Here is a 16,584-nt window from a genome sequence, read left to right as displayed (position 1 = left end):
AAATATCATCAGGCAACAATCTATTGCCTTCAAGAGACTCACCTCACTAGAAAGGACCCCACAGACTCAAAGTAAGAGGATGGGAAACAAACTTCAGGCGAACAGAATACAAAAGAAAGGAGGAGTAGCAATCTTAATTTCAGACAAAATACCCTTCAATTAATCTATAGATTAATTGGAGGAGGATTCACATTTTAACAATTATGATCTTTCTACTCCTGAACAAGTTGTTATCTTTCCATTTATACAGATCGCATTTAATTTCTCGGTAATATTTTATTGGCCTTAGCATATAGGTCTTTCCATATTTTATCAGGTTTATCTGTATTTCATGTTTTGATGAAGTTGTTGATGAAATATACAACTTTGTATTTGTAAACAAATAAACAGTTTTATATTAGTTTGCTGTTAATATATAGAAATACTGTTATTTTGTATGTTGTATCTTCAATCTTGTTTACCCAACTTACAATTTTGGGGGGGAAGATTTGAGAAGATTTTCTAAATATCCCAAAGATTGTCAAACTTTTTCTTTCTCCAACTACTATATTATTAAAGATAGTAAATGTTTTAAACTCGTGGCAACTTTGTCATTATAATATAAGTGCCACCATAGGCAATAACTAAATTAATGAACATAACTGAGTTCGAATAAAACTGTATTTCCAAATTCGAGAAGCTGGTTCACAGGTTGAAGCTTACCCACCTCTAATATGTGATCATGATTATGAACACAGTTTTACACCTTCTTTCCGACTTGGGTGCCTTTTATTCATTTTTCTTAACTCACGATATGGGCTAGAATCTTCAGTACAATGCTCAGTAAAAGCAGTGAAAGAAAACACTCCTGTGTTATTCCTGATCTTATATGGAAAGCATCCTGGTTTTCGCCACGACACGTTTGCCATAGGCTTATCATAAATGCTGTTTGTCATGCTGAAGATTTCTTGTATTCTTAGTTTGCTCAGAGTTTTTTTTTTAATCACAAATGAAGGTTGAGTTTTATCACATGCTTCTATGTACTAGGATGATCATATAGTTTTCCTCTATCAGTTTGTTGATATGGTGAATGGTAGTGAATATTGAATGATAACCAATTCTGCATTTTGGGAGAGACCCCATTTGTTTATAATTGGATTCGATTTGCTAAAGATTGTTTAGAATTTTCTTCAAGACTTTATTTTTCGGGGGAGGGTGGGTTTAGGTTCACAGCAAAATTGAGAAGAAGGTACAGAGATTGTCCATATAACCCTTGCCTCCATGCATGCATAGCATCGCCTGTTATCAGTGTCCCTCACCAGAGTGGCACAGTTGTTAATGCTTGATGAACTTACACTGATACATCATAATCGCCCAAAGACCATAGTTTACAGTAGAGTTCACTCCTGGTGTTGAGGAGTCTGTGGGTTTTGGACAAAGGTATAATGACATGTAGCCACCATTATAGTATCATATAAATTATTTCATAGTCCTAAAAGTCTCTATCTTCTGTCTATTTATTTTTTCCTGCTCTCCCCAGTCCCTAGCAACTATGGATCTTTTTATTGTATCTATAGTTTAGCTTTCTAGCATGTCATAAGTTGGAATTGTGCAGCATGTAACCTTTTCAGATTGTCTTCTTTCATTTACTAACATGCATTTAAGGTTACATGTCTACTCATGGCTTGATAGCTCATCTCTTTTTAGTGCCAAGTAATATTCCATTGTATGACTGCACCACAGTTTATTTATTCATTCATTTATTAAAGGCTAGCTTGGTTGCTTCAAAACTTGGTTGATTTTTTTTTTTTGAGTTGGAGTCTCACTCTGTCACCCAGACTGAAGTGCAGTGGCTGCTCCTGGCCACTGCAGCCTCGACCTGCTGGGCTCCGGTGATCCTTCCGCCTCAGCCTTCCAAGTAGCTGGAACTACAGGGGTGCGCTACCACGCCTGGCTCATTTTTTATTTATTGTAGAGATGAGGTCTCGCCAAGTTGCCCAGGCAGGTCTCGAACCCGTGGGCTCAGGCAATCCACTCACCTCCGCCTCCCAAAGTGCAGGATTACAGGCTGAGCCACCGAGCCTGGCAATTGATTTTTTTACATCCTTGTTTTTGAGGGAGTTTTCTTTTTAGTAATATCATTGTCTATTTTGATTCATGATAATACTAACAGTCTAGAATGAGTTGGGATGTATTCCTCTTCTTTATTTTTGGGGGGAGAGAGTTTGTATAGAATTATAGAGAAATATTTCCTCCTGAAATATTTGGTAGAATTCACCAGCATAGCTATCTGGGCTTGGAGTTTTCTTTGTAGGAAGATTTCAGCTATGACTTAATTTTCTTGTATAGATATAGGGCAATCCAGTTATCTGTTTCTTCTTGATTTAGTTTTGGTAATTTTTATTTTTCAAGAAATGTGTCCATTTTCTCTAAGTTGGCATGTTTATTCACATGAATTCCCTACTATTACTTGTTGTTCTTTTAATATCTTTAGAATCTGTAATAATGTCACATTACTCATTTCTGAAATTAGTAATTTCTATCTTCTCTTTTTCACAAGCAGCCTGACTAGATAGAGTCTTATATCTTTTATTGATATTCTCAAGATGTTTAATTTTATTGGTCTTCCCTATTGTTTTTCTGTTTTATTGGTTTTATCTTTGCTGTCACAGTCTGTATGGCCTGCTATAATGAAATGCTATAGACTTATAAAGAACTGAAATGCTATAGACTTATAAACAACCGAAATGCATTTCTCACAGTTCTGGAGGCTATGAATTCCAAGCAATTGACAGATTTGGTGTCTAGTGAAGGACCACTTCTTGGCTCATAGATGTTTCTTTTCCCCTCTTATGGCAAACAGGGCAAAGGAGTTCCCTGGGGTCTTGTAAAAGGATACTAATCTGACTCATGAGGGCCTGGCTCCATGACCAAATCAGCTCCAAAAAGCTCCACATCCCAATAACATCACCTCTGTGCTTAGATTTTGGCATATGATTTTTGGGGGGATGCAAATATTTTGAGACCACAGCAGATGTTTATTATTTACTTTCTTCTGCTGACTTTGAGTTTAATTTGTTCTTCCTTTTTCTAGTTTCTAAAGGTAGAAGTCAAAGTCATTGGTTAGAGACTCTTCTAACGTGAACATTTGGTGCTAACATTTTTTATTTAAGTGCTGTTGTAGTTGCATTTCACAATTTCTGATATGCTGTATTTTCATTTTTATTCAGTTCAAAATGCTGTCTAATTTCTCTCTTTATCACCTTTTTTGGCCCAGGGTTATTTAGATGTGTGTTACTTTGTTTCCGAATATTTCAGTATTTCCAGAGATATTTTTATGATTCATTTCTCATTTGATTGCTTTGGGGTCAGGAAACATACTTTGCATGCCTTCATTCCTTTTGACTTAATCCTTTTATTGAGATTTATTGTATGGCCCAGAATCTGGCCTATTTTTGTGAGTATTCATGGATACTTGAGAAGGATGGGGCTGTTCAAGTCTACTCTATTTTTGATGATTTTCTGCCTCCTTGTCTTATCACATACTGACTAAGGAGTACTGAGATCTCACGCTATACTTGGGTATTTGTCTTTTTCTTTTTACAGTTTTATTCATTCCTTCCTCTTGTGTTTTGAAGCTCTTGTGTTATCAGGTATATAAACAATTAGGGTTAATATGTCTTTTTGATGAGTTGAAACTCTATCGTTATGAAATGACCTTGTTTATTGCGGGTCATATTTTTAGCTATGAAATTTACTTTGGCCTTTGGCATCAACATAGCCACTCTCACTCAGCCTTCTTCTATCAAGTGTTAGCCTGGTATATCTTTTTTCCATCCTTTAGCCAGTTTGTGTCTTTCCATTGAAAGGGCACTTCTTATAGGCAGCATGGAGTTTGGTCTTTCTTTTTTACTCAGTTGGACAATCTGCCTTTTAATTGAGGTTTTTTAGGTCACTTTCATGTATGATTATTGATATAGTTAGGTTTGTTATTCATCATGCTGTTTGATTTCTATTAGTCCCAGTTGTTCTTTATCTTTCTTTTCTTCTAGCTGCTTTCTCTTAGATTAGTGAAATGATTTTTATGATTTAGTTTTCTCTTTCTCTCTCTCTCTGGCTTATTACCTTTAACTCTCTATTTTGTTATCTTAGTCATTGCTTTAGGGCTTATAGGGTACAATTTTAACTCATTGCAGCCCACCTTCAAGTAATATGATACCCCATCATATATGGTATAAGAAAATTGCAGTTATATACTTTCATTTCCTTTTTCAGCCAGATCCTTTCTAGAGCTGTGGGATTATAGTATTCATTAAGTTTAGAAAGCTTTTGGCCATTTTTTGGTCTGTCTCTCCTTTTTGGATTAGATGCTTAAAGTTTTCTCATAGTTCATTGATGTTTCCAGTTCCGGCTCTTCTAAATTGTGATGTCTAATCTGTGTGTGTTTCCTCAATGTAGTTTTCATCTCTGACACTGATTTGCATCTATAATTGCATTTTTTAAAAATGTCTTCCATGCTTCTATGTTCTTGAGCTTTAATTTGGGATACAGTTGAGCTACTTACAAACAGCTTGATCTTTCTGGTCTTGCTTTCATAATTTAGTGTAATTCCCCATTCCTGGTGCAAGACCTTTCTAATTACTTTTCTCATTGTCCCATGAAGTATGTGTTTTTCCAGCATAGTTCATGGGAATTGACACTCTTCCTGGTAGTGTGTGTGAACACCACGCATGGTTTCCTCCGATTTTTAAGATTGTTTTCCCTTGGTCTTGGGTAGTTCCCTAGCATACTTACACTGTTCACAACTCTGGTACATACTCTCAAGAGGGGATTTCTGCAGATTTCCAGTATTCTTTCTCTTTACTGCTCTTATCTCTCTAGTGTTCTGTGCTATGATCTCTGTCTGTCTTGGTTTTATCCGGCTCTCGTTTAATCACTTTGACTCAGGGATTCTGCTAGATTCAACCTCAGTGTATTTCCTCCTGGGTCATGACCTGGAAAGGATGTCACGGTAGGGAGGGGAGAAGGAATTCTTTTCATTTTTACTTTTATTTTCTTTTAAAGATGGGTCCAGTTCTGGATTTTGGTATGCAAGTGGTTATCATGCAGGTAAAGTTTGGGCCTCCCTTTGGTCCCCACTTTGCCTGGTTTGAGATCAGTTGCATTTATCATGTTCTATGTGCCCCCCACCTCCCCTGAGGAAGGGATTCTTAATGCTTGTTACTTTGTTACTTCATGAGTTGCTTGTCATTCAGGGATGACAAATATTGCCCAATGTCCCCTCTCTTAAAAAATATTGGGAGGCCCGGCCCCGCGAATGCGCGGGGCGCAAAATGATGACGTCTCGGTTCCGGCGGCAGGGCGCCGACCCGCAGCTCAAGAAGCTCAAGCAGGAGCTCTTGCCTTCAACAAGACTGTGGACCATGACTTCCCCAACCAGCCCAGCGCCTGGCCTTCGAGCCTGAACTTCGCCTCAGGGCCATCGGCACCAGATCTGGTGCTGTCAAGATTTATGGCGCACCTGGTGTGGAGTTCACAGGCTTGCACTGTGATGCAGCCACTGTCACACACAGATGCATTCCTTGCCTGGCCAGGGCTGCCTCCTGACCCTGCTGGACGACAGCAGCCTGCATCTCTAGGAGACTGCCCACCATAATGACTGCGCCCACCTGGAAGAGGCACTCAGCTTCTGGTCGCCCTGCCGGCCTGGCCTTGACAGTGCCAGTGCCCTGCCCAGCCTCACCGGTATCACGGTGGTCCTGTTGGTGGCTGCTGGTGACACTGCAGCCCTGGGCACTGAGGGTGGTGTAAGAGGTGGTGAATTGTGTGGAACCTGTGTGAAGCCCTATATATTAAGTGTGATGAATTATGTGAAATGTAATGGGACTATAACCTCATATATTAAGGATGCTGAAACTGTGTGCTGTGACCTCTCCCCTAAAACTTAGTAATTCTTGGAAACCCTGGAAAGAACGCTCAACTTGGAAGCCCCAAGTGGCTATGTTAGATAAGTTAGGTAAGTTAATCAGCCTTTTGCTTCTGTAACCCCTGCTGGCAGTGTGTGGATAAGCCCCTTGCAAATTCTGGCAGGCTTTTCCCTGTTTTAATTGTGGCGAGCAAGTCCCTCTTCTTGTGGGCTTTGTGTTGTTTGAATTTGAATGATAACGGCCTTGTGGATTAGGCAGGCTTTTGCATATTTAAGGAAGGCCCCAACCACAGTATGGGGCCCTCGCCTAGAGACTTGTAAGTCTGGTGAGTGGCCCTGGCCAGTCGGACCTGGTTAATAAACATCTCTCTTGGTAAATTGTGGGTTGGTGCCATGAATCAAACATCAGCGGCAGCATCTTCTTCCTGGATGTGACTACCCTGACGCTGCTTGAGGGGCAGACCCTCAGCCCAGATGAGGTTCTGCGCCGTGTGCCCGACGACTACCGGTGTGGGAAGGCCCTGGGCCCCATGGAGTCACTCCAGGGCCACCTGCAGGACCCCAGCAAGATTCTCATTGGCTATAACCAGGGCCTGCTGGTCATCTGGAACCAGGCCACACAGTGTGTGAACCGTGCCTTCCTGGGAAACCAGCTGGAAAACCTGTGCTGGGGGCGCCATGGCAGTACCATCATCAGCTCACACAGTGATGGCAGCTACGCAGTCCAGTCTGCAGACACCAGCAGCTCCCCGACACTGTAGCCCAGGGTAGCCACCACACCCTATGGCCCCTTTCCCTGCAAGGCCATCAGCAAGATTCTGTGGCGGAACTGTGAATCTGGGGGCCACTTCATCATCTTTGGGGGTGGCATGCCCCGTGCCAGCTATGGCGACCACCACTGTGTGAGCATGCTGCAAGCTGAGACACTGGTGATGCTGGACTTCACCTCCCGCATCACCGACTTCTTCACAGTGCACAGCACACGGCCTGAGGGTGAATTTGATGACCCCCCAGGCCCGGCCCATACCGCTTGAGGAGGAGCTGGTGGCACTGGACCTGCAGACTGCCAGCTGGCCAGCTGTACCTGCCCCCTACCTGGCCCCGTTGCACTCTTCTGCCATCACCTGTTCAGCCCATGTGACCAACGTCCCTGCCAAGCTGTGGGCCCGTATCATCAGTGCTGGTGAGCCACAGAACCCCCAGCCTGCCTCCAGTGCCTCAAGCTGGCCCATCACTGGGGGTCAGAACTTGGCCCAGGAACCGTCACAGCGAGGGCTGTTGCTGACTGGCCATGAGGATGGCACCGTGCGCCTCTGGGATGCCTCAGGTGTGGCGCTGTGGCCACTCTACAAGCTGAGCATAGCCGGTCTCTTTCCGACGGACTGTGAACATGCTGACAGCCTGGCCCAGGCTGCTGAGGACGACTGGCCACGCTTCCACGAGGTGGGCTGCTTCGACTCCTACAGTGATGACCCCCGGCTCGGCGTGCAAAACATTGCACTCTGCAAGTACACAGCCCAGATGGTGGTGGCCGGCACTGCAGGCCAGGTGCTAGTGCTGGAGCTTAGTGATGTGCCAGCAGAGCAGGCAGTCTGCGTGGCCAGTGTGGACCTCCTCCAGGACCATGAGGGCTTCACATGGAAGGGCCCTGAGCGACTGAGCCCATGCACAGGGCCACTGCCCTGGCCTTCAGGCTTCCAGCCCTGCGTGCTGGTGCGGTACCTGCCACCAGCTGCTGTCACCGCTGTCACACTCCACACAGAGTGGAGCCTTGTGGCCTTTGCACCAGTCGTGGCTTTGGCCTCTTCGACTGCCATCGCAAGAGCCCTTTGCTTGCCAGGTGCACCCTTCACCCCAACGACTCCTGGCCATGGAGGGGCCACTCTCCCGGGTGGAGTCACTCAAGAAGTGGCTGCGCCAGTCTTTCTGGCGTATCCGCAAGAGCCATGTCTCAGGCAAGAAGCGGACTGTTAATGCCAATAGCAAGTTGCAGGAGGCCAACACACAGCTGGCAGAGCAGACCTGCGCCCACGATGTGGAGATGACACCTGTACAGCGCCATATCGAGCCCCGCTCTGCTGACAGCTCCCTTTTGGGCATCTTGCGTTGCCTCTACTTTGCTGACATGTTCCTTCGAGATGTGGCCCACTATGGCCCTACCGTGTGGGCAGGCACCAACTCGGGCTCCGTGTTTGCCTACACGCTGGAAGTACCAGCAGCAGCAGTGGGTGGTGACAAGTGGCCTCAGCGGGCGGTGGAGGCCGTGCTGGGCAAGGAGGTGCAGCTGATGCACTGGGCACCTGTGGTGGCCATCCCCATACTGGATGGACGCGGCCACTCACTTCTCGAGCCCTATGAGGCCTCCTGGGACCTGGCACAGGTGCCTGACATGCAGGGTGGCCACACCATGCTCATTGCATCTGAGGAGCAGTTCAAGGTGTTCACACTGCCCAAGGTGAGTGCCAAGACCAAGTTCAAGCTGACAGCCCACGAGAGCTGTCGCGTACGTAAGGTGGCACTGGCCACGTTTGCCAGTATGGCCTGTGAGGACTATGCGGAGACCTGCCTGGCCTGCCTTACCAACCTGGATGACGTCCACGTCTTCTCGGTGCCTGGCCTGCGGCCCCAGGTACACTACTCCTGTATCCGAAAGGAGGACATCAGCGGCATCGCCTCATGTGTCTTCACACGTCATAGCCAGGGCTTCTCCCTGATCTCCCTATCAGAATTTGAGTGCTTCTCCCTAAGTGCCCGGAACATCACAGAGCCTCTCTGCTCTCTCGACATCAACTGGCCCCGAAATTCCCCCCAAGCCAGCTTCAAGCTCCAAGAGTCACCCGAGCTGAGCCAGGCTAATGGGACCCCAAGCATCATCCTGGCCCCACAGAGCTGTGGCGGAAGCCCTGATCCAGCCCACAGCAAAGGAACTGATACCTCAGAGCCACCCGAGGCCACACTCTCGCCCATGTCCATTGACTCTGCCACCAGTGCCGACACCACCCTTGACACGACAGGGGATGTCATGGTAGAGGATGTGAAGGATCTCCTGGGCTCTTTGGAAGAATCTGAGAAGAATCTGAGGAACCTGGCGGAGGATGAAACCCATGCCTGTGCCATCCTGATTAAATGAGGAAGGCCAGAGCTACCCCAGCCATCGCCTGCCTTGCTCAGAGCCGGGGTCCTGGATCCCTGGTTCCTGCCTGGCCCCTTAACATAGGCCCACACCTGCTAACCTGTGGGTGCCAGTGGGACCTGCCGTCCCACCCTTGCTGGTCCTGGGCCCTGGAGTAGCACCAGCCCCAGGGTGTGGACCCAGGCCTTGGCCCAGGAGTCTGGATCCTCCTACAGGCAGTTGGCTGTCCTGGAGAGAGGACAGGTGGGGCCAGGCACCCTGTGCCACCTCCCACTCCACATGCCGTCCTGTGCCCTCCCTTTGCAGAGTATTTTTCTAACACCTGGGCTGGACAGTTATTTCTAAAACTATTTTGGTACTTGCTCCTGGGGCAGCCCCCCAGCCTGTGCATGGGTGCACAGGTGTGTGTGTGCGTGTGCGTGTGTGTATGTGTGTGAGAGACTGGGAGCTCCGCTGGGCACCCATGACCTGGGCCCAGTCAGGTATGAGTGTGTGTGTCAGGGGGGTCAAGATAGGTTTCCCTGTAGATTGTACCTTGGGATTTTTTTCTGTTGTTTTGTTAAAAATTAGCGCTGTTTTAATATTAAAAATACTGATTTTTAATATTGAAAATAAAAGCATTTAATATCTCTTTAAAAATATTGTTTAATGTGTTTTGTCTGTTGTGTTTGTGGTTGTTTCAATAAGGAGAAAAATCAGTACCTATTACTCCATCTTGGCTAGAACCAGATTGCAATAGAGCTTAGTGCATGCATAGACTGGCTAGAGTACTTTTCTTCTCTTTTTTGTGTAATGTCTTCCTTCTCATTTTCTTTTTTCACTGTAGCCATCTCTTCATCAAGGAAATCTTCTTGGGGCCCAGTATAGATCAAAATCTGTCATGCAGTCATAGAACTCTAATTTGTTACAATGTCCATTTGAATTGAAATTTGTCACAGTTTTTGTCTCTTCTTCACTACAAAAGCACAAGTCTTGTCTATTTCAAAGTAAACAAAAGCACAGGTCTTGTCTATTTCATCTGCAGAGCTTAGTGTAATCCATGTTGTAGGCACTCAGTATAGATTTGTTCAGTGTATGAATGTGTAAATGTTAAAATGTACTGTCCTTTATATCCAGTAGGAACTCAGATATTTTATTTCTATCTTGTTTTCTCTCTGATGCATATTCTTACAGCATTATGAAAATCCAGGATTCAGTTATGTCATGTGAAAGTGTGGAAGGGGGCTTAAAAAGACATCTACAGCCGGGCTCGGTGGCTCAGCCTGTAATCCCGCGCCTTTGGGAGGCTGAGGTGAGTGGATTGCCTGAGCCCGCGGGTTCGAGACCCACCTGGGCAGGCAAGACCTCATCTCTATGATAAATCAAAAAATCAGCCGGGCGTGGTAGCGCATGCCTGTAATTCCGGCTACTCGGAAGGCTGAGGCGGAAGGATCACTGGAGCCCAGCAGGTCAAGGCTGCGGTGGCCTGGAGCAGCCACTGCACTCCAGTCTGGACGACAGAGTGAGATTCCAACTCAAAAAAAAAAAAAAGACATCTACAATGTCAAAAATTAGGCTAAGCATAAACTTAGCCTTTGCACAGTTAAAAAGTTTTCTTCCTGGAGACTGGCAACAACACCTGCTGGCTAGGTTAAACTGTTTAACAGCTTTTTTCCGCTTCTGTGAACCCTGCTAGCATTGCCTGAAAGGTACCTAGGTCTCCAGGATGTTGCGGTTTGGCCCACTTGGAAAGTCCCAGTGTGGTTTTCCCCCCTTTAAGCAAACCCCTGTAGCTCATGAGTGCCCCTTGCTGTGGGACTGTTATGTCCAGCAGGCAAGTGGCCGCCGGCCTGGCTCTTGGCTAATAAAAACCTCTCCTCTTATAACTTGTACTTTTGGTGTTGGTGTCTGTGAATTGAGCTCTCGGTCCCTATTTCAAAAGATCAATAGAAGTTAAAAATAATTGCTGTAAGCAACCTACATTAAACATTAAAACAATGAAAAAAGAGGTTAGTGAACTGAAAAGGAAGTTACTTGGAACACAAGAAATTAAGTCACAGTTAGAACATAAAACATTTGAATGGGAAAAAGAACTCTGCAGTTTGAGGTATGACATTCTACTTTTAAATAAATGTTTGAATTATTTACGTCTACTAAAAATATGAAGGATAATTTTCATAACTGATGACAACTTCTGGAGTGTGACAGGAGAGACAGCTTCTTGGTCTTGTGGGGTGTGAAATTCTTGGAAATAATATAGCATAGCAAGTTCTTAACTATGAAAACTCCTACTAATAATTAAATGCATATTCTTTTAAATTGCAATTTTAATGGCCATATAGAAGGCCACCACATAGAAATCTACAGTAAGTCCCTGACATACAAACCTTCAAGTTACAAACTTTAATGATGCATGCCTTTAAAAAGGTATTATTTCTCTCTATCAGATGTTAGTATAGCCTGTTAAATATGTACAATACTAAATAGCTCATTGTGTTAGGTACCTAGACTAACTTTGTTGGACTTGCAGTCATGCTCTTGGAACCAAACTCGTTGGTATGTTGGGGGATTCCTGTATTTATTTAACAAATTGTATTTTGAGTTTAAACATTTTTTGTACCATAATGAATGCTGCAAGGAACATCTTTTATATATTTTAATTATTCACTTTGCATACATTTTTTCAATATAGAATTGTTTGGTTAAAGAATAGAACCTTTTATTTTTTGAGTTGGGGTGTCTCTGTCACCCAGGCTGGAGTGCAGTGGCATTTCATGGTTCACTGCAGCCTTGACCTCCTGAGCTCAGATGATCCTTCCACCTCAGCCTCCTGAGTAGCTGAGACTACAGATGAGCACCACCATGACCAGCTAATGTTTTGATTTTTTTGTAGAAAAGAGATCTCACTATGTTGCCTAGGCTGAGGAACTTTTTCACAAAAAGTCTTTGAGCAACACTTCTGAATTGTTCAAGAAAGTTTGTATTAATTTGCAGCCCATCCAACAGAACATCTAAAATGATCATTTTTCTCAACCCAGAATAGTTTATAAAATGTACAGTTTTGTTCTTAAGATGCATGGAAGTCAAAAACTAGAAAATGACCACCTATTTGTTTCATTTCACATCTTTCTAACATGCAGATAAAATTAAAGTTCTGTGTGGAAACATGTACTATCCTTTATTATTTAATTGAATATTAGATACTGTCTTGTTCCAAAAGAGATGTTGAAATTGTTTTATAAGAATATAGATCGAAAGTGTTACCAAAAAAGGTTGAAAGTGTTACCAGAAAAGAAACATAAGTATGGGGTAACAGATTTTGACTCCTTAGCCTTGGATTACAGTAACTTGAAGATACATGTTATATGAAAGACATTTGAAGATGCTATCTTACACTATAAACCATGCTATTGGTACCTGCAATATTTTATGAAAATGAACATTGATTTCTAGTGAATTTATAAACTTGTTTATAAATAGTAACTTCTTTTTTATTAATGATCTGTCCAAATTGAAAGGTAATTATGTGAAAAAAGGAGAAATTTCAACTTGTAACTTTACAATATTCCAATATCTTTTTCCATATCATTTACCAGAGTTACTAGTAGGAGAAACTTATTTACCAATTAGAAGAATGCTCTTTCCATGTCTTTTTTACAAGACTGCAGTTAGAAAATAAAAACATGAGAACTAGAAAGGAAAACAAGTCAAGAACATAAAAATTATATTAGGATAATAAAGCAACATAAGGAGAACCAGATCACAAAGCGGACGTTTTGTTTTTCTAACAAAATAAATTTTAATATGAGTGTATTTCACTGCAGATTTACCCTTAAAAAGGAAGAGGAAAAGAGAAGAGATGTTTATAAGTTGTATAAAGAAATTAAGGAACAGTTAAGAGGAAAAGAAGAGGAATATTGGGGAAAAGTTGAAATGAACAAAAAACTTGAACAGACTTTGAAAGGACTATATAATACATTGAAATCAGTAAGATATCAGTGGAAGCAGGTAAATTAATCTTTGGTAAAGATTCATATTATTTACTTTATTTCATCAATGTTACTTATATGAGATATAAGTTGGAGACACACTTAAGATGGTTATCTCATTTTTAAAACCAACTATGGCATTTATGGCTAGAATTATTTATTAGAAATTATGGCATCAAAGAGATGCTCAGTAGGTTTTCTTAATGAAAGAATGGAGGATGAGTTGAGTTTAATCACTAACATAAGGTGTTACTTTAAGCATATTTAGGTTAGCATGCATGCAAAATAGCTTTCAAACTGTAATGGAACTGTTGAAATATTTACATTGCAAAGAAATTTTATTATCCAATCCTATATCGGCCTGTATTTAAAAACTGTTTTTGCTCTTTAATGAATTTAACTGTCATTATTGCAATGAAATTTGAGTAATTCTTGAGGGATTAAAGTCTTCATGTTTTAATAACCTACGTCCATTTAACATTTTTGAAAAACAGTTCTGCTCTTAATTAGCCTTTTAGGCTTCCACCCCACCCCAAAGTAGTGAAACCAAAAAATTAATGTATCTTTAGGTTACACATGAGCAAGATGATATCCAGAGGCAACTTTTTCAAGAACAGGATGCTAGAAAATTACAACACAGAGAACCGAGCATTAAACAAAAGGAGACAGAAATGGTTCAAAGGTAAATGAATTCTGAGGTATATTCTTTAGTCATTTTCTAATATGTGTGTGTATGTATTTGTATGTGTATGAGGAAGGTGGCAGTGGCCATTTTGGCCCAATGGATAAAGTAATATTCTTAATTCAGCTTCATTTGCCTGCAAAAGTCAAGTAGTGACTTTCATAATGGCCTCGTCAAAGGAGACTCTTGGATATTCTCCGTAAGAATTGATGATCTTTTTTATAATCTCAAAACCCTTGCTCTTAGCAATAGATGTTCTAGTTTTGAGCAGTGCTTTCATCTCCCTAGTTATACTAATGGAGAACTGAGTTTATTACCTCTGCTGGTAGGTAAGAGGGAGTAATACAGCCAGTTCAGTGACCGTAGTTTGTATGTCTTTCTCCTAACTTTTGAGAAGAGTAAGTTTGCTTCAAATAGTATCTTATTTCAGTTCAAAGACCTTTTGAAAACAATGATATGCCACAGTCTATGCTTTAATCATTTATTGATAAGCATGTTGCTTCCAGTAAAGTAGTTCAGTATATTTTTTATTTCACATTTATTACTGTTTCATCTATTATGAAGAGGTAACAAATGCTATTGCAGCAGTAAATAATGTCTTAATTTTCTAAGAAGAGTTCTATACATTTTATTTAGTTTTATTTATTATAACAAAATATTTCTGTTGTATTTATTAATTTTCCCCACAGAAGTAACTGTGATTTAGTGAAAGAGAACTAAAATTAGAGCCAGAAGCCCTAGGGAAAATTCTACAGGTTGCTTATATTTTTTACCTTTCCTTTTTAGGACTTTGATAAGTAAATGAGATCATTGATGTATGTAGAAATGCTTAGTACAATGCCTAGATGTGTCTTTTATCAATATAGGTAATTCTTTTTTTCCTGACACAAGGCAACAAGTGTATAAATGTAATTCTTATAACTCACTATAAAAATGTTCGAAAAGTTGCATATGTATAGAACTGAGGAAAAAGGAACATAAAGAACCTTGAGTAATTTTATCTGTCGATATGCAGAGCTAAGACTCTTGCTATCAGGTGGTTTGCAGGTTAGATATCAGAGCACAAGCCCCAATATTTCAAACGTAGTCAGATTTATTAATCTTTTATCTCATGCCATTGAACTTGTAATCCATAGAAAAGCGTTTCCAATTCTGAGATTCTTAGAAAACCTCTACCTCCAGCAGTTTCTTTTTCTTTCTTTCTTTCTTTCCTTCTTTCTTTCTTTCTCTTTCTTTCTTTCTTTCTTTCTTTCTTTCTTTCTTTCTTTCTTTCTTTCTTTCTTTCTTTCTTTCTTTTCTTTCTTTCTTTCCTTTCTTTCTTTCTTTCACCTTCAGGAATTCATTTTCTTCCAATACATTTTTTAGCTTTTAGGAATGTGTGCTACATAGAGTTTGAGGTTTTGATCCAACTTTTTTTCCAGCTGGATATCTACTTACGGCAACCCATTTGTTATATAAATATACAGGTTACTGTTTAATTTCAGAGTAAATCATGATATGTCTGTCATTTCATTGAGTGCTAGCTAAAAGTTTCCTTTGCATATATAGATTTCTCATTGTCATAAAAAAGAAAAGGATCTGTTGCATAAAAATCAGATGTTGCAGGAAGAAACTGCCATGCTCCGATTGGAAATAGACACCATAAAAAACCAGAACCAGGAGAAGGAAAAGAAATATCTCAAGGATATGGAAATTGTGAAACCAAAGCAGGATGACCTTCAAAAGACTATGAAGCAGAATGAGGAAACATGAACACAAGAAGTATTCCAGTATTGTGGCCAGCTTGAGGTTCTGGCAGCTGAGAAGAAAATGCTCATTTCTAAACTGGAGGATGAAAAACAAAACAAGGAAGGACTGGAAACAGAGGTAGAATCATGCCGTTCCAGACTAGCTGTGACTGTCCGTGAGCATGATGAAAGTCAGACATCAAAAAGAGACTTAGAAATTGCCTTCCACAGAGCAAGAGATGGGTGGCTTCATTTACAGAACAAAATGAATTTTGAAGTGTCTCACCTAAAAGATAAGAACGAGATTCTTTTGAAACAACTGTCCAAGGCTGAAAGTAAATTCAGTAACCTACAACTGGAGCTCTGTCACACAAGAGATGCTCTCAAGGAAAATGCTTTGTCTTTAGAAAGCGAAGGAAGAGACCTAAGAGAAATAAATACACTGTCAAATGAAGGAAATTAGGCAAATGTATCTAAATGAGCAAGGTAAAGTAAATAAATGCATTGAAGAGGAAGAATCTGCCAAGGAGAGATTAGCTCAGCTACAAAATGAAAACACGCTGCTTCGACAGTAACTGGTTGAGGCCCACAACAAAGCTGAGAGTCAAGAAAAAACAATAACTAATAGCCAAGACCAATATTATTGGAAACCAGATATCGGCCATATGCCTGAGTCTAGTCGTCCCAAAAGCCTTTTGGATGTGTGACTTATGCACACCAAAGAAAAGAAGCGTATGTTTTTTTTCTTTTACTGACTTAAAGATAAATTGCATTAATTAATTAATTTTTTAACATTTTTTATTTTAAAATTGTGGGGTACAACTAAGGGTTAGGTATACAAATATGCATCGTGCAGGTACCTTATTGATGATGTGTGTCCCCCCATCCTCAGACAGATATTGACTCCTGTTAATCCCTCCTCCCTTCCCCTCCCTGCCCCCCCATAGTTTCCCACCAATGTCAATCCTTTTCTTATGGTATTACGATAGTTGTTCAAGGTCCACTTATGAGCGAGAACATGTGATACTCAGATCTTTGTTTCTGTGAGAGTTCACTCAGTATTATAAACTCCAATTCCCTCCAGGTTGCTGTGAAAATTCATGATTTTATTCTTTTTTATGGCTGCATAATATTCCATTGTGTATATGTACCACATTTTTAAAATCCAG

General features: G+C 41.5%; 1 pseudogene; it reads left to right on the top strand.

Annotated features, from left to right (window-relative positions):
- Positions 1-5,312: 5,312 nt before the first annotated feature.
- On the top strand, positions 5,313-9,035 carry LOC103265369 (annotated as a pseudogene).
- The last annotated feature ends 7,549 nt before the right edge of the window (positions 9,036-16,584 follow it).

The sequence above is a fragment of the Carlito syrichta genome, unplaced genomic scaffold, assembly GCF_000164805.1.
Source record: "Carlito syrichta isolate Samal-C Ts95f unplaced genomic scaffold, Tarsius_syrichta-2.0.1 Scaffold306507, whole genome shotgun sequence".
NCBI classification, from domain to species: Eukaryota; Metazoa; Chordata; class Mammalia; order Primates; family Tarsiidae; genus Carlito; species Carlito syrichta.
This window is presented reverse-complemented; position numbering and strand designations above follow the sequence as displayed.